The following is an 18922-nucleotide window of genomic DNA, read 5'->3' on the forward strand; positions in this document are numbered from 1 at the left end:
GAGAGGTCAGAGGAGAATGGCCAGACTGGTTCAAACTGACAGGAAGGTGACAGTAACTCGAATTACCAGGTGTTACAACAGTGGTGAGCAGAAGAACATCTTTGAATACACAACACATCGAACCTTGGAGTGGACGGGCTACAGCAGATGACGACCATGAACATCTACTCAGTGGCCACTTTATTGTAAGGCCATAAGATATACAATAGGAGCAGAATGAGGCCATTCGGCACTTCGAGTCTGCTCCACCATTTCATCATGGCTGATCCAATTTTCCTCTTAGACCAAATCTCCTGCCTTCTCCCAGTATCCCTTCATGCCCTGACCAATCAAGAATTTATCTACCTCTGCCTTAGATATAAGTAGAGAATTGGCCTACACAGCTGCCTGTGGCAAAGAATTTCACAGATTCACCACTCCGGCTAAAGAAATTCCTCCTCATCTCGGTTCTAAAAGGACACTCCTCCATTCTGAGGCTGTGTTCTCTGGTCTTGGACTCTTCCACCATAGGTCTTTCACCATTTGATAGGTTTCAATGAGGTCACCCCTTATTCTTGTGAATTCCAGTGACTACAGGCCCAGAGCCATCAAACACTCTTCATATGACAAGCCATTGAATCCTGAAATTATTTTCGTGAACCTTCTTTGAACCCTCTCCAGTGTCAGCACATCCTTTCTAAGATAAGGAGCCCCAAACTGCTCATTATGCTTCAAGTGAGGCCTCACTAGTGCTTCATAAAGTCTCAGCATTACATCCTTGCTTTTATATTCTAGTCATCTTGAAATTAATGTGAACATTACATTTGCCTTCCTCACCACAGATTCAACCTGCAAATTAACCTTTAGGGAATCCTGCACAAGGACTCCCAAATCCCTTTGTGCCTCAGCTTTTTGTACGTTCTCTCCATTTAGAAAATAATTAACCCTTTCATTTCTTCTACCAAAGTGCACGCCCATACACTTCCCGACACTGTATTCCATCAACCAGTTATTTGCTCATTTGCCTAATCTAAGTCCTCCCACAGCCTCTCTACTTCCTCAAAACTACCTGCTCCTTTACCTATCTTTATATCATCTACAAACTTTGCAACAGAGCCAGAAATTCCGTCATCTAAATTATTGACATACAATGTAAAAAGAATCGGCCCCAACACAGACCCCTGTGGAACTCCAATAGTCTCTGGCAACCAACCAGAAAAGGCTCCCTTTATTCCCACTCTTTGCCTCCTGCCAATCAGCCACTGCTTAAAATGCTACGAGCCTATGGTGTTAGAGGAAAGATTCGAGCATGGATAAAGCAGTGGCTGATTGGCAGGCGGCAAAGAATGGGAGCAAACGGAGCTTTTCTGGCTGGCTGCCGGTGACTAGTGGCATTCTACAGGAGTCTGTGTTGGGATTGATTATTTTTACATTATATTTCAATGATTTGGATGACGGAATTGATGGCTTTGTTGCAAAGTTTGCGGATAATATGAAGATAGGTGGAGGGGAAGGTATTTTTGAGGAAGTAGAGAGGCTACAGAAGGATTTAGACAGATTAGGGGAATGGGAAAAGAAGTGGCAAATGGAATACAATGTCAGGAAGTGTATGCTCGTGCACTTTTGGAGAAGAAATGAAAGGGTTGACTCTTTTCTAAATGGAGAAAAAATACAACAAAACTGAGGTTCAAAGGGACTTGGGAGTGCAGGAATCCCAAAAGGTTGATTTGCATGTTGAGTCTCTGGTGAGGGAGACAAATGCAATGTTAGCATTCATTTCAGGAGGACTAGTATATAACAGCAAGGATGTAATTTTGCGAGGCATCACTTAAGAGTATTGTGAGCAGTTTTGGGCCCCTTATCTTAGAAGGGACTTTCTGAGATTACAGAGGGTTCAAAGGAGATTCATGAAAATGATTCCAGAATTGAATAGCTTGTCATATGAAGAGCGTATGATGGCTCTGGGCCTCTACTCACTGGAATTCAGAAAAATAAGGGGAGAGCTCATTGAAACCTATTGAATGGTGAAAGGCCTTAATGGAATGGATGTGGAGAGGATGTTTCCTATGGTGGGAGAGTCTAAGATCAGAGGACACAGCCTCAGAATAGAGGGGTATCCTTTTAGAACTGAGATGAAGAGAAATTTCTTTAGCCAGTGAGTGGTGAATCTGTGGAATTTTTTGCCACAGGCAGCTGCAGGGGCCAAGTCTTTATGTATACTTAAGGCAGAGGTTGATAGATTCTTAATTGGTTAGGGCATGAAGGGATATGGGGAGAAGGCAGGAGACTGGGGCTGAGAGGAAAATTGGATCAGCTATGATGAAATGACGGAGCAGACTCGATTGGCCAAATGGCCTAATTCTGCTCCTATACCTTATGGTTTTATGGTCTTTTAACCCTTGCAGTTCCTTAGCTCTAGCCACAATGATTCAATATCTTCCAACCCCTCCTCACCTCTTTCTAATGATTTGATTTCATTTACTACCAACGGAGCAACACTGGCCCCTCTGCCTTCCTGCCTGTCCTGTTGAAACAATGTGTATCCTTGGACATAAAGCTCCAAGCTATGATCTTCTTTCAGCCAAGATTCAGTGATGCCTACAACATCATACATGCCTACCTGCAACTGTGCTACAAGTTCTTTGACCTTATTAAAGTGGCAACTGGTGTTGTACCTGTTGTCTGCTCCCAAAATAGCTGCCAGTTTCAAATGAACCCTGTGCCTCTGGGCTGCCATTCCATTTCAAAATAATCAAAACATACTGGCCTTCCCTGCAGGGGAAAAAATATTGGATTGAGGCCTACAGAGCAAACAGAAGGCATTATACTGCTGTTAACACTAGCACCATTCATGTTGCTCAGTCCTCTTTGAGAAATAAATATTTTCCATTCAGTTTTATTTTGTAAATGTTTATTTAATGATAAATGGATTGAGCGTGGTCAGCAGAGCGGTACAATGCCACCTTCATTTTATGTTCTTTGATCTGAAAAGAAATTGTAATGTCATGTTATTTTTGGCAGGGGTACAGTGCACGAATACTCTGCGAGCGATGGAGGGTTGAAAGGTGAATGTGTCACCAGAATAGGGATCAGAAGTGCAGCCCTGCGATATATGAGATCTCTGTATGAAAATGTGTGAAGTTGCAGCAAGGCAAGGGTTAAAATAATGTGCAGGCAAGGGTGGACTGCAGAGAAGAATGTGGATGGAGCTGACAAGATTGCTCTTTGAAGACTTTTTGTGCCAGGTCTGTCGACACTCCTTTCTGCAACCCATCCTTGCCTGCAGTAGGTTAACAGAGCCATTTTATCTTACGGAGGTCAGATAAGAATGTAATGGAAAGATGCAAAACACAGGCGCCAACAAAGGGACAATTGCTTTACTAACTTTGGAGTATCATTGGTTGTCAGGTTATAGTTTCTACTGACTTTTAACTCCCGCATTGTGAATGGGCATTGATTCTGCGGATATGTAATTCAAACATGCACAGTTTAACAGATGGTCAATGTCCATAACTGCGAGTCATGGCGATTCCCTGTTCAAATTTCAGAACAGTTTGGTGAAAAGGACTATGCTCCCTGTGCACAAGTTAAATAAAGTTTGCTTGAGGAACAAGTGTGTGTTTTCGGATTCCAGTTCATCGGTGACATCAGTAAAGTCTGATGCTTACAGAATTTTTCACGTTTGTGTGGCCTCAAGTTTCAAAGTTCAAAATTCAATGTAAATTTATTATCAAAGTACATACATACATTCTACCCTGAGATTCATTTTCTTTATTGTTATTTATTTATTAAGATATATTTCAAGTACTCAAAGATACAAAGTACATATATTATCCACAAATGTATGCAGTATACAGCCTTGAGATTCATCTTCCCAAAGACAGCCACAAAACAAAGAAACACCATTCAAAGAAAACATCAAACACACAACATGCAAAAAAGAACAAATTGTGCAAAGGGCAAAAAATGAGTGAATAACACATGGAATATTCAACATCAAACCACAGAGTCCTCGAAACAGTCTAGGACTGTTCAGTTCAGTTCAGTTCACTTTATCGCCATGTCATTTGTTGTCTGCAGGCCGCAGAGCTAGTCCGACCTGATTAAAATCGTGCAAAATAGCAAGGATAAAAAGGCATATCCAGAAACCAGAAACACATATAACATGAATTGCAGAGTCCTCTAAGAATGAATCCAATCCACAAACTGCTCCGATCAAATCTTGGCCAAGACCCAAGACTCCTGCACCTTCCCCCAGCAGCAGTGAGCAAGAGGGGGAGGGAGACCACTTAAACGCAGGCAGACAGAGGTTCAAAGATCCAGACAACGCTAAACACCCACCTGTCTTTCGCTCTCATCCTCATTGATTTGAATCTTTCTTGACGCTTTAATTGGCGAAATCTTGCGGGCATTCACAGTAGGTACAAAGGAACATGAAAGAGCCAATGTAAAACTACATACAAACAAAAATCTCCTAAAGAAAGAAACGTGAAATTGCTTTTGGTTCCTCTACAACTGCTGACGTCAGGTGCTGCACCTCGATACGTGGCTCTAATGAATCTGCTGAAATCAATATAAATCAAGGCCTTAAACCTCTTATCCGAGGGGATGACAGAGGAGCTTGTCTCTTGTGGCTTTTTTTGAATAATTGAATGCCATACTATCTGACGGCTCTTTGCAACAAGTCTGGGTCCTTTCCATCATCAATGCAATTCATATCCAGCCTGACACACTTATAAAGGTAGTCCCTGGAACTGCTTCTAAATCTAGAGCCCCAGAAATCTGGCAGACATATATAAGCTTTGAAATATAAAATTATGCATTTGCAGTTTGTCAAAAAAATCAATAATATAATTAATTTCTTTGAATGATTTGGTGTATTATGAACCAGAAGAGAAAGTTGGGAAGGACATTCAAACTAATGGATCAGACCCTACCCCTTTGAGTTAGAAAATGATTGGTGTAACATGCATTATTAAAATGATTAGCGTTGCACATGGTCAAAATAAGTGGCCCATTCTTACAGATGAAAGGTCTCGACCTTTCCTCGATGCTGAGGATGTTCTACGAGTCTGTGGTGGCCAGTGCGATCATGTTTGCTGTTGTGTGCTGGTGCAGCAGGCTGAGGGTAGTAGACACCAACAGAATCAACAAACCCATCCATAAGGCCAGTGACGTTGTGGGGATGGAACTGGACTCTCTGACGGTGGTGTCTGAAAAGAGGATGCTGTCCAAGTTGCATGCCATCTGGGACAATGTCTCCCATCCACTACATAATGTACTGGGTGGGCACAGGAGTACATTCAGCCAGAGACACATTCCACCGAGATGCAGCACAGAGCGTCATAGGAAGTCATTTCTGCCTGTGGCCATCAAACTTTACAACCCCTCCCTTGGAGGGTCAGACACCCTGAGCCAATAGGCTGGTCCTGGACTTATTTCCTGGCATAATATATATATTACTATTTAACTATTTATTATTACTATTTAATTACTTACGGTGCAACTGTAACGAAAACCAATTTCCCCCGGGATCAATAAAGTATGACTATGACTGTGACTATGACCTGAAATGTTGACTGTTTGTTCCTCTCCATAGATGTTGACTGACCTGTTGAGTTCCTTCACCAGTCTGAGTGTGTTCTGGACTTCCAGCATCTTTTGTGTTTAGACTATAAGATCATAAGACATAGGAGCCGAATCTGTATCAGAATCGGAATCAGGTTTAATATCACCGGCATATGTCATGAAATTCGTTAACTTAGCGGCAGCATTACAATGCAACACATGATAATATAGAAAAAAAAAGTAAATTAATTACAGTAAGTATATATGTACGTATATTAAATAGTTTAATTAAAAATGGTACAAAAACAGAAATTTGAAAAGAAGTGAGGTAGTGTTCATGGGTTCAATGTCCATTTAGGAATGGGATGGCAGAGGGGAAGAAGCTGTTCCTGAATCACTGAGTATGAGCTTTCAGGCCTCTGTACCTCCTTCCTGATGCTAACAATAAGAAGAGGGCATGCCCTGGGTGATAGGAATCCTTAATGACGGACACCACCTTCCTAAAGCACTGCTCCTTGAAGATGTCTTGGATACTATGGAAGTTAGTTCCCAAGATGGAGCTGACTAATTTTACAACTTTCTGTAGCTTCTTTCAATCATGTGCGGTAGTTCCCCCCTCCACTCCCATGCCAGGCAGTGACATAGCCTGTCTGAATGCTCTCCATGGTACATTTGTAGAAGTATTCGAGTGTTTCAGGTGGCAAACCAAATCTCTCCAGACTCCTAATGAAATATAGTTTTCTTTATAGCTGCATCGATATGTTGGGACCAGGTTAGATCCTCGGAGATTTTGACACCCAGGAACTGGAAATTGCTCACTCTCTTCACTTCTGATCCCTCCATGAGGATTGGTTCATTTTCCCTCGTCCTATCCTTTCTGAAGTCTACAGTCAGCTCTTTGGTCTTACTGACTTTGAGTGCCAGGTTGTTGCTGTGAGATCACTCAGCTAGCTTGTATATCTTGCTCCTGTATGCTCTCATGTCTCCATCTGAGATTCTTTTAGGTCAGTGTTTCCCGACCTCTTTGAGCCCAGCACCCCCCCTAAAGCACTTACATACTTGAAACACCCCTCTTAGGTACAATATACTTTCCAGTGCCCCCACAGTGTAAAACTATGTCTACCTTATGCTAAGATGAGAAAAATGATTCTGCTTTAAATTTTTATTTGTCTTTAAATCTAGCTTACACAGTAGCTGTACACTGTACAGCAGCTTCAATATCAATGTGATCCCTGAACTTGATGGTCTTAAGCAAGAGTTGAAATATATGGTTCAAGTTGTGACAGCAAAAGCCTTAAGTTCAATTTAACAACGTCCAAGCAATTTTTGTTTTTTTGTGCGTATGTAGTTCACTGAATTGAAGCCTCTTTCAACAAGGTTGGAGGGTGGAAATGCAATGAAGAGCAGTTTGGCTCTTTTGCAAAGACTAGGAAACTTCGTATGACAGTGTAGCCACATACAACAAAAGCTGACATTTTTGAAAAATGTTTTTACTTTCTTCAACATTCTGAATTTCAATCTTTTCTTCTTGCAAGCCCTCTTCTTGTTCTTCCACCTTGCCAAGAAATAGGTTAATTACCTAGTTCAGAATTTCCAGATTGTTCAAATCCTTGAATCAGTTCTGAAAATCCTTCTTCAGTGACTATGGGTGTAAGCAGTACTCTTGCTATTCATTGTCTGTGAAAGAGAGTGCCACACTTTCCAGGCAGGGAAACTATGAGAACATACCTATCCCAATGTCTTGTTTATATATTTCCAATTTTCCAATAAAAGTGGACACTGCACTTTTTGTCTGGATTAAATGAAATTTTCTCCCTGCAGTTTCATATTTAGAATGTTAATTTTGTCATACAGATCAGCTAGGATGCCACATCCCACATAGAAGTTCCATCTTGTTTCCTAAGCTTTTGTCAATTTTGACCAAAAATTCAACCACGGTGTCAAAAAAACATTTTGAACAGCAGCCTTTTGACAGCCAATGCACTTCAGTGTGAAGAAGCAAGTGTTCAAGCTCTTCATCATTATCTTGGCATAACTGGTGAAATATTTAATGGATGAACTTTTATTCTTTTCTTAGCAGATATTACAAGAGTCGTGCTTGTAAAAGTCACTGGGTGAGGTTTTTGGCTGCAAGACGTTGACAATGAATTTCACAATGGATTGCAAACAGGCTTGGAATTTTGTTTTTCATAAATGCCACTAAATTAGCATGGCGACATGCCATATATGGTGCTCCATCTGTTGCACAAAAATTCATGTTCCTAATTGGAAAACTTTTATCCTCAATATATATTTTGAGCTCATCATAGATTGATTCTCTGTTGATATTTGTTTTTAACTTTTTACAAAAGTGAATCTCTTCATAAACTTTTCCATTTTGATAAACCATACGTATGCCATTAGTAAAGCCTCATTGTCTCGCACAGTTGACTCATTCAGTTGTATCGCAAGTTCTGTTTTTTGTAGCACGGTGCATAGTTAATTTTCAATATCTTCACTCATTTTGTCAATATGACTAGCTACAGAGTTATTTCTCAGAAGAATTACTCTGAAGGCACTCCTTCCCTCTGCCGACCTGCGGATCACCCTGGGGCAAGGTGGAACACCTGCTTAGCATCCCGATGACGGTCACGTGAAGCCATGGGAGCAGGTGGTGGATGGTCGTATGAACAGCTGTTGCATATCACAAATCTTGCTTATGCGACCACTGACACCGTGCAGACAATCTCTGAAGAGCATTGATAATGGCTGGGGTCACCTGTCTTATAAAGACACTGCCCAGAAGAAGGCAAGGGCAAACCACTTCTGTAGAAAAATTTGTCAAGAGCAATCATGGTCAAGACCATGATCACTTACGTCAATAGAAATGGCCCAAGATGATGATGATGAGACAATTATAAATCATATTGGAAATTACACCTATTTTGATTGCTCACTTTTAAGGTTTTGTTATATTTAGTCAAATTTCAATATTATGCAGACAGTATGCAAATTTAAGACCGCCACCTTGTCTGTTGCATTTCTATGACGAATACCTGCAAGAGAATGAATCTCGGGGTTGTATATATTGACATATATGTACTTTAATCATAAGTTTACTTTGAATTTCAACCATCCAATAGCTATTGACTGCCTTTCTCACCATGGGTTCTCAGTCTAAGCTCTGCTGGTAAGAATCCAAGCCAAGAATGATAATGAGGTCCCACCATTAAACTTCTGGCCATGTAGCATTCTAGGATTCCTCCTGAGAGCACAATCTTCCCTAGCAACCATTAATACCTGGGATCTGCTGTAGGGCCTAGAGTTGCTGCTGTAAGTGTGAAATTACTGTGGCTCTGGGTAAGTTCCACGATGACCCTTGGATTCGTAGAGCTGTAGAGCCGTAGAGCACTGCAGCGTTGAAACAGGCCCCTCGGCACAACTAGTCCATGCCGAATTGTTTTTCTGCCTAGTCTCATCAAACTGTAGCTGGGGACTATAGTTTTTCATAGTTCTCCCATCCATGCAATTATCCAAACTTCTCTTAAATGTTGCAATCGAACCCACAACCAGCATTTCTGCTGACAGCTCATTCCACATTCGCACGACCTTCTGAGTGGAGAAGTTTCCTTCAGGTTCCTTTTAAATACTTCACTTTTCACCCTGATCCCTCAGGCCTTTACTCTCACCCAGCCTTGGTCGAGAAAAGCCTGTTTGCATTAACCATTATCTATACCACTCATAGTCTTGTTTACCTCTATCAAATCTCCCTCATTTCCTTACATTCCAGGGTATGAAGACCTAACCTATTCAATCTCTCTTTAAAACTTGGGTCCAGAAGCCCTGGCAGCATCCTTGTAAATTTTCTCTGTACTCTTTCAATCTTCATGATGTAAGATTTCCTGATATATTGTCTGACATGTCATCAAGATGCTGGATGTTGTGCAAAATCTAATGGCAACTCTGGGCTCTGATGCTCAGTAGTAGAGGTGAGTGCGTTGGTTTTCCAATCATAAAGATCCTAGTCCCAAGAACTGGGCAGATGGGGCTCATCAGCTGTGGTTGGTAGCTCAGCTAGGAGAAGGAAAACTGATCTCATCCTCCGCTGCCTTGCAGCTATATTGTCTCATGGGGAAGGTTTCGAGAGTAAACCCCAAGGAAAAATCCAAAGCTGAGGTCCCTAAGGCAGTCCTACATTGAGTTTAACGCAGACTGGAAACTCTTGCAATGAAACTCAGTCAATCTCTGCCTTTGCTTTGGATTCATCAGCTGCGTGGCAAGGGGGGGGGCCCTGCTGTATGGGCAAAAGTTTGCTCTTCATATCATACTGTCCTGGCTTGTGTATCATGTAGACAGCGAGAACGCGACATTCATGTTGACCGCGACCAATGGAGGGATTCATGAAGAGCTCGGTTTTGTCTGTTCTGCATGTTGTGAGTCTGTATTGCATATACAAACTGCAGAGTTTTGTTTGTGAGACTATTGTGAAGAATCAAAGCAGTATGGGTCTGGTGACATCCGAAAAACAAGTGAAAATGTGTGAGCTGCATTGTTATGCAATCAGTAGAAAGGATGTTTTGCACAAAACCATGTCATTCAAGAAGTACAAGATCACTGGAGCTGAAAGTGGGGCTTACGTACATGGTAAACACGTGTATGTTCTAAACACAAGAGATTCTGCAGATGCTCGCAATCCAGAATAACACACACAAATTGCTGGAAGAACTCAGCAGGTCAGGCAGCATCTATGGAAAGGAATAAACAGTCAGCGTTTTGGGTGAGACCCTTCATCAGGACTGGAAAGGATGAGAGAAGAATCCAGAAGGTAAGGGAAGGAGGACAAACTGGAAAGTGATAGGTGAAACCAGATGAGGGGGAAGGTGGGTTGGTGGGAGAGAGGGGATGAAGTAAGAAGATAGAAGGAGTCTGATAGGAGAGGCGAGAGGACCATGGGAGAAAAGGCAAAAAGGGGGCACTAGAGGGTTGTGATGGGCAGGTAAGGAGAAGAGAAAGGGTAAGTGGGGAACCAAGATTAGGAATGAGAGAAGAGAGTGCAGAAGTTACTGGAAGTTGGTGAAATTGATGTTCACATCATCAGTGTGGAGTCTATTCAGATGGAATATAAGGTGTTGCTGATATGAGGTGTAACATGTATGTACTGTTATTTATATAAATACATTCGGCTTCTTCCTTTTGTTCCCAATAACATCACAAAAGATTACATTGGCTACATAGCAGCCACACCAGGACCACCAACCAAAAAAAAACAGTTACTTTCCCCAAGCAGTAAGGCTGATCAACACCTCCACCCACTAACCCACTCCTCCACACCCCCAACCACCACTACTTTATCGTTTCCTGTCAGTCACCTTAAGTACAGACACCCCTGTGCCTAGCGTCACTTTATGTATCAATCTATGTATATAAGCTATCTGATGTATTTATATTGTGCTTTATTATTATAATTGTGTTCTTTATTTTATTGTTTTTTTTTGTGCTGCATCAGATCCGAGTAAAAATTTTTTCGTTCTTCTTTACACTTTGAACTGGAAATGACATTAAGCATTAAACAATCTTAAACAACCTTGAAATAAACTTTAGTTATCTGGCCATTCTAACACCAGTGATTGTATTTTCAAACACTTTGCTTAAAAAATATCTTTTGGTCTTATAAGGAACTAAATATAAGGAACCAAGAAAACAGGTCGGTGTATTTTCTAAAAACAATTTCCAATAAGTATAAACAGTTACTTATTATAAAATGTGTGCATTTATAAACCAACTTCAATATTGTACGTTAAAACCAATTTACTTATTATAACAAACAAGAGAAAATCTGCAGATGCCGGAAATCCAGACTACACACACAAAATGCTGGAGGAACTCAGCAGGCCAGGCAGCATCTATGGACAAGAGTACAGTCAACGTTTCGTGCTGAGACCCTTCATTAGGACTAGAAAAAAAGATGAGGAGTCAGAGGGAGAAAGTGGGGGGAGTGGGGAGGAAAAACCACAAGGTGATGGGTGAAATCGGGTGGTGGGGAGGAGAGAGGGGTGAAGTGCTGGGAAGTTGATTGGTGAAAGTGCTACAGGGCTGGAGAAGGAGGAATCCAATAGGAGAGGACAGAAGACCATGGAAGAAAGAAAAGAGCACCAGGGGGAGGTGATAGGCAGGTAAGGAGATGAGGTGAGGGTGGGGAATGGAAATGGGGAATAGTGAAGAGGGGGCATTACTGGAAGTTCAAAATATTGATGTTCATGCCATCAGGTTGGAGGTTATCCAGGTGGACTATAAGATGTTGCTCCTCCAACCTGAGCGTGGCCTCATCATGACAGTAGAGGAGGCCATGGATGGATATGTTGGAATGGGAATGGGAACAGGAAATGGAATTAAAATGGGAAAGCAGAAAGTGAAGCGGGGAGGGAAAGATGTGCTTGGTGGTGGGATCCTGCTGGAGATGGTGGAAGTTACAGAGAATTATGTGCTAGGGGCAGAGGCTGGCGGGGTAGTACGTGAGGATAAGGGGAACCCTATCCCTGGTAGGGTGGCGGAAGGATGGGGTGAGGACAGACATACACGAAATGGAAGAGATGTGGTTGAGGTCAGCGTTCATGGTGGAGAAAGGGAAGACACTTCCTTTGAAGAAAGAGATCATCTCCTTAGTTCTAGAATGAAAACCTCACCCTGAGAGCAAGTGTGTCAGAGATGGTGGAATTGAAAGAAGGGGATGGCGTTTTTACAAATAACAGAGTGGGAAGAGGAATAGTCCAGATAGCTGTGAGAGTCTGTGGGTTTGTAATAGATATCAGTCGATAAGCTGTCTTCAGAGATAGAGATAGTGATATCGTGAAAGGGGAGGGAGGTGTCAGAAATGAACCAGGTAAATTTTAGGGCAGGGTGGAAGATGGAGGCAACGTTGATGAAGTCGATGAGCTCTGTATGGGTGCAGGGAATAGTACCAATGCAGTCGCTGATGTAGTGTAAGAAAGGTGGGAGAGTGATACCAGTGTAGGCCTGGAACATAGACTGTCCCACGTAGCCAAGAAACAGGCAGGCATATGGGACCTATGCGAGTGCCCAGCTTTTTTTTTGAAGGAATTGGGAGGAGCTGAAGGAGAAATTATTAAGAGTGAGGACAAGTTCTATCCAATGGAGGAGAGTGGTGGTGGAGGGGAACTATTTCAGTCTGGTGTCCAGAAAGAAATGGAGAGCTCTGGGACCTTCCTGGTGAGGGATAGAGGTGTATAGGGACTGGACATGCATGGTGAACATAAGATGATCAGGGCCAGGGAACTTGAAATAATTGAAAAGTGTAAGAGCAGGTGAAGTGTCACGGATGTAGTTAGGAAGTGACTGAAATGGGGGGATAAAACAGAGTTCAGGTCTACGGATATAAGTTCAGTGGGGCAGTATTATAAAATAAAATCCATTAATTTCAAACCGTTAAGGCATCCGTTAGTCTTGCGAGACCATGGATCTGTGCCTGGAAAATTTTCACTCTCCAGGGCACAGGCCTGGGCAAGGTTGTATGGAAGACCAGCAGTTGCCCATGCTGCAAGTCTCCCCTCTCCACAACACCAATGTTGTCCAAGAGAAGGGCATTAGGACCCATACAGCTTGGCACCAGTGTCGTCGCAGAGCAATGTGTAATTAAGTGCCTTGCTCAAGTTCACAACACGTTGCCTTGGCTGGGGCTCGAACTCACGACCTTCAGGTCGCTAGTCCAATGCCTTAATCACTTGGCCACGTGCCCACAAACCGTTACTTATTATAATATATATGCATTTTTAATTGCAAAACTTTATCGGTGGTGAAATGATATTTTAATTATCTGCCCTAGAAGGGGTACCTGGTCAAATAGTTTCGACCTGTGCTGATCAACTGGCTAGAATGTTCACTAACATCTTTAATCTCACTTCTTCAGTCTGAGGTACCACCTGCTTCAAGTAGCCTTCACTTATTCTGGTGCCTACAAAGAGCCTGGTAACCTGCCGCAATGACTGTTGTCCAGTAGCACTTACATTCACTGTGATAAATTGCTTTGAGAGGCTGGTGATGAAACATATCAACTCCTGCCTGAGAAGTGACTTGGATCCACTCCAATTTGCCTACCATCACAACAGGTCAACAGCAGATGCCATTTCATTGGCCCTTCACTCAATCCTTGAACACCTGGACAGCAAAGATGCATACCTCAGGATGCTCTTCATTGACTACAGCTCAGCATTCAATACTATCATCCCTCAAAACTAATCAATCAGCTTCAAGTCCGAAGCCTCAATACCTCCTTGTGCAACCGGATCCTTGACTTCCTCACTTGCAGATGCCAGTCCGTTCAGGTTGGAAACATCTCCATACTCCCCAACAACACAGGTTCACCATGAGGCTACGTGCTTGGCTCCCTGCCCTACTTGTTTTATACTGATGACTTTGAGGCTAAGCATAGGTCCAATCCCATACTTAAGTTTGCTGATAACACCACTGTTATGCGATTCAAGGGTGGTGATGAATCAGCATATAGAACAGAGATTGAAATATGGTTGAGTGATGCCTCAACAGCAACCTATCACTCAATGTCTGCAAGACCAAGGAAATGGAAGTCTATAAGCTAGTCCTCACTGGGGGATTAGAGGTAAATAGGGTCAGCAAGTTTAAATTCCTAAATATTATCATTTCAGAGCATCCATTCTGGAACAAGTTTTTACACGCCATTACAAAGAAAACGAGGCAGCACCTCTACTTTCTTAGAAGTTTGTGAAGATTTGGCATGTCATCTAAAACTTTGACAAACTGCTGTAGATGTGTGGTGGAGAGTAAATTGACTGGTTGCATCATGGCTTGGTATGGAAACACCAACGGCTTTGTACAGAAAAGCCCACAAGAAGTAACGGATATGGCCCCAGTCCATCATGGGGAAAACCCTCACCACCATTGAGCACACCTACACAGTGTTGTCACGGGGGAGCAGCATCCATCATCAAGGATCCCCACCATCCAGGCCTTGCTCTCTTCTCACTGCTACCATCAGGAGGAAGGTACAGGGTCCTCAGGACTTGCACTACCGGGTTCAGGAACAGCTACTACCCCTCAACCATAAGGCTCTTGAACTAGAGGGGATAGCTTCACTCAACTTTACTCACCCCATCACTGAACTGTTCTCACTGAATTAGAATCACTTCCTAGGACTCTTCATCTCATGTTCTCAATATTTACTTTTTACTTACTTTTTTATTACTATTATTTCATTTTTCTCTTTCTTTTTGTATTAGTACAGTTTGTTGTTTTTTTTACACATTGGTTGCTTGTCCATCCTTTTGGGTGCAGTCTTTCACTGATACTATTGTGTTTCTTGTGTTTACTGTGAATGCCCACAATATAATGAATCTCAGGGTTGTACATGTTCTTTGATAATAAATTTACTTTGAACTTTGAATTAAAAATGCATATATTTTTAATAAGCCATTATTCAAATGTTTTTCTGATCTACTTCTCTTAAAGATAACCAAAGAATATTTTGGTAAAACAAGTTTCAGAATCAGTTTAAAATATTGATTGTGTTGGTACAGATGGGGGAGATATGGAAGGAGTTTACAGGGGTTAAAATCATTCCGATATGACAGTGAATTTGAGTTCGATTTGCTTTATGAGATGTAGGTGGATGATTGACTAAGTGGTTCTGCGGTCTCAAGCAACAGACTGGTCATGGTTTTAGTTCGTGGATAAAAACAAGAAAGACAGTGATGACTGTTTATATTGGAAAATCGGTGGGAAGCTCCACCCACATAACTGGCTCTGTGTTAAAGTGATAACGTGCCTTTTCTGGGCAATCCTGAACTTATCTAAGGCTCAATCTCTTGCTTTAAAGAATTGGGCCCTTTTGAGTAATGCCTTGTGCAGGTGATGTCAGGAAAGTTTTGTTTCCTGGTCAGAGAGGTCTTTAATAAACTTGTGGCTGAATACATTTTCCTTCTAAAACCCATGTGTGTAACCATGGTGATGTGATGAAACACTGGGTTGCTACCTGATGTCATGGTGGTGATCTGTAACTGGTCCAACAATGCTCCCTCAAGGGGAACGGAGGAACGATGATGTCAGAAAGATGAAGTCATTATAAATAACAAACTTCATTCCAGGACAGAATGAGAAAACCAAATATATTTGTAAAAATATAAACATGACATTAAACAGATTGCAATGGTTGATGCAAAAACATTTCATTCTGTGTGTGATTTCTACTTCTAAAATAAAATAATGAAATAAAATTAGAGGCATGGTAATGTAGGGTTAGTGTAAAGATATTAGAGTGGTGGTGATCTGGGTTCAAATCCTGCCACTGTCAGTAAGGAGTTGTATATTCTTCCCATGACCAAGTGCATCTCTTCGAGGGCTTTGGTTTCTGCCCACATTCTGAAGATGTGCGAGTAAGTAAGTTAATCGGTCATGTGGGTGTAACCAGGGCCCAGTGGGCTCTTGGGCCAGAAGGGCCTATTACTGTCCAGTATCTCTAAATAAAAATTAAAAATAAAATGTATTTTTCTTAAAAGAAGAAATTTTCTTTCCAACAACATGCTCACACACAGTGAATCAGAGATTGCTGAGTGTTGAAATGCTGTCATTACAGACTAGCTTAGAAATTCAATTGTATATTGAAGGTTATTTTTAGATATTATGGAACTAAATTGTCAGTAAATTATGGGGCACCTCACACACATTGACAGATTTCTATAACCCAATGTATGGTCGTTGATATCACTAATAGTACAATGTGTCCTCGACAAGTAGAGCACCACAGTAGTGTAGCAGTTGGTTCAAAGTTTAAAATAAATTTTATTATCAAAGTATATATATGTTACTATATACAACCCTGAGATTTTTCTTGCAGGCATTCTCAATAAATCCATGGAATAATAACCACAACAGAATCAATAAAAGACAGCACCAATCTGGGCATTCAACCAAAATGCAAAAGACAATAAAAGGTGCAAACACAAAAATAAATAAATAAATAATAATCATAAATAAATAAGCAATAAATATCTAGAACATGAGACAAAGAGTCCTTGAAAGTGAGTCCACAGGTCATGGGAGCATTTCAGTGATGGGATAAGTGAATTTGAGTGAAGTTATCCACTCTGGTGGAACAGCTTGATGGATGATGGGTAATAACCGTTCCTGAACTTAGTGGTTTGAGACCTGAGGCTCCTGTACCTTCTTCCTGATGGCAGCAGCGGTGTGATGCTATTGCAGCTCAGGGCGTTGGAGTTCAGAGTTCAATTTCGATGTTGTCTGTAAGAGGTTAGTATGTCCTTCTGGTGCGTGCATAGGTTTCCTCCCACAGTCCAAAGGTGTACTGGTTAGTACAACAAACGTTGTAGACTGAGTGGTGATTGTAAATTGTCCAGTGATTCGGCGAGGGTTAAATAGGTGGTTTCTGGGTGTGGCGGCACCTTGGGCCAGAAGGACCTGTTCCCTCTGTATCTCTAAATAAATAAATCAGTAAAGGAGGAAACAAATGACTGGAAGAACTCAGTGGGTCAGGCAGCATGTGTGCTGGGAAATGGCAGTCTCTTGTGTCTCTTGTACATTGAAACATCGAAACGTACATTGAAACATCGCTTGTATCAACAAGCAATAGATTCTGAGATGTGCTAGGGGCAGCCCACAAGTGTCACCATGCATTTAGCGCCAACATAGCATGTCCACAATTCACTAGCCTCTAACCTGTGTGTCTTTCCAGTGTGGGAGGAAACCAGAGTACCCAGAGGAAGCCTATGTTATCACAGTGAGAGCATACAAACTCCTTATGGACAGCAGTGGGAAATGAGCCCCAATCTTACAGCTGGCACGATAAAGTCTTACGCTAACCACTACACTACCATTCCATCCTATTTGACGACTGTCCTGGGAAATCGATTCATGTATACAGGACCATAACAGATATGAGCAGAACTAGGCCATTCAACCCATTGAGTCTGCTGCACCATTTCATCATGGCTGCTCCACTTCCCTTTCAATCCCATTCTCCTGGCTTCTCGCCATAGTCGTTCATGTCCTGGTTAATAAAGAACCTATCAACCTATACCCAATGACTTGACCTCCATAGCTGTCCGTGGCGATGAAATCCATAGATTCACCACCCTCTGGCTAAAGGAGTTCCTCCTCTTCTCTGTTCTAAATGGACATCCCTCTATTCTGAGGCTGTGTCCTCTGGTCCTGGACTTCCCCAAAGTAGGAAACATCCTCTCCACATCCACTCGATCTACTCCCTTCAATATTTGATAGGTTTCAATGAGAATCCCCCTCCCCAACTGTTCTTCTGAATACCAGTGAGTACAAGCCCAGAGCCATCAAACGTTCCTCATACAATAGCCCTATAATATTTTAACTCCCAGAATATGTGATTAACACACAACGAGGATCGTGCAAAAGTGCAGGCAAGGAAGAGGAAGCAGTTGTATTTAAAGCCATTATCCATTACTGGCAGGCTTGTTCGATCATCAGCTGGAGGAGAGCTCTTTATGGTTGGTTATGCTGGAGCTAATGCACCTACTGGGTGGTGGGGTGGAGATACGTGTACATGTCTACTAAGGGAGGGGTAAGGCACTCCTTCGCTCTGCTAGCCCACAGCGCAGCACCTTCTTACTCACCCACTCCCCCCCAACTCCGATCAAGGTCACGTGAAGCCATGGGAGCAGGCGGTGGATGGTCGTATGAGTAACTGGTGCACATCACAAGTCCTGGTTATGCAACCACTAACACCAGACAGACAATCCCTGCAGAGTATTGACAATGACTGGGGTCACCCTTTGTGTAGAGACACTGCCCAGAAGAAGGCAATGATGGACTACTTCTGTAGGAAAATCTGCCAAGAACAATCATGGTCATGGAAAGACAATGATTGCCCTGTCACGCCAAATAACGAACAAACAGCACTTAGAGTGACTTTCATTACTGATTGAGGTGAAATTTTTTTATGGTTTTGAAAAAGAAATCAATGGAAAGGTGTTCTGTGTACAGTTATACAAGTGTTGGTGGTAGGTGATACATTGAATTCCTAACCTTGACCACACTTGAGGTCACAAACCTCTTCCTGCATGGAGACATGTGTCCTAATGGGTTCTCCATCTGAGATGACATCACTAGCCATCAGCACAATGTCTCTTTGCAGATTCCCAGGTCTCCGAATCTACAGAGTGTCCTTTTTTTGGGGCCTTCACTTTCATTAGTATTTCATCATCTGTGGGTGTAACTTTCGTGTTAATTAATTATTTCTCCAAACCGCACATCGACTTCCAGCAGTGATTGGAGATGGTGAACTCCCTCTCTTTGAGACGTGCAGGCACAACTTCTACAAGCACAGGTTGGTTTCAGTGGGTGCGTGGGATTCCTGAGATTA

This window comes from Mobula birostris, chromosome 26 (genome assembly GCF_030028105.1).
Source record: "Mobula birostris isolate sMobBir1 chromosome 26, sMobBir1.hap1, whole genome shotgun sequence".
Classification (NCBI taxonomy): domain Eukaryota; kingdom Metazoa; phylum Chordata; class Chondrichthyes; order Myliobatiformes; family Myliobatidae; genus Mobula; species Mobula birostris.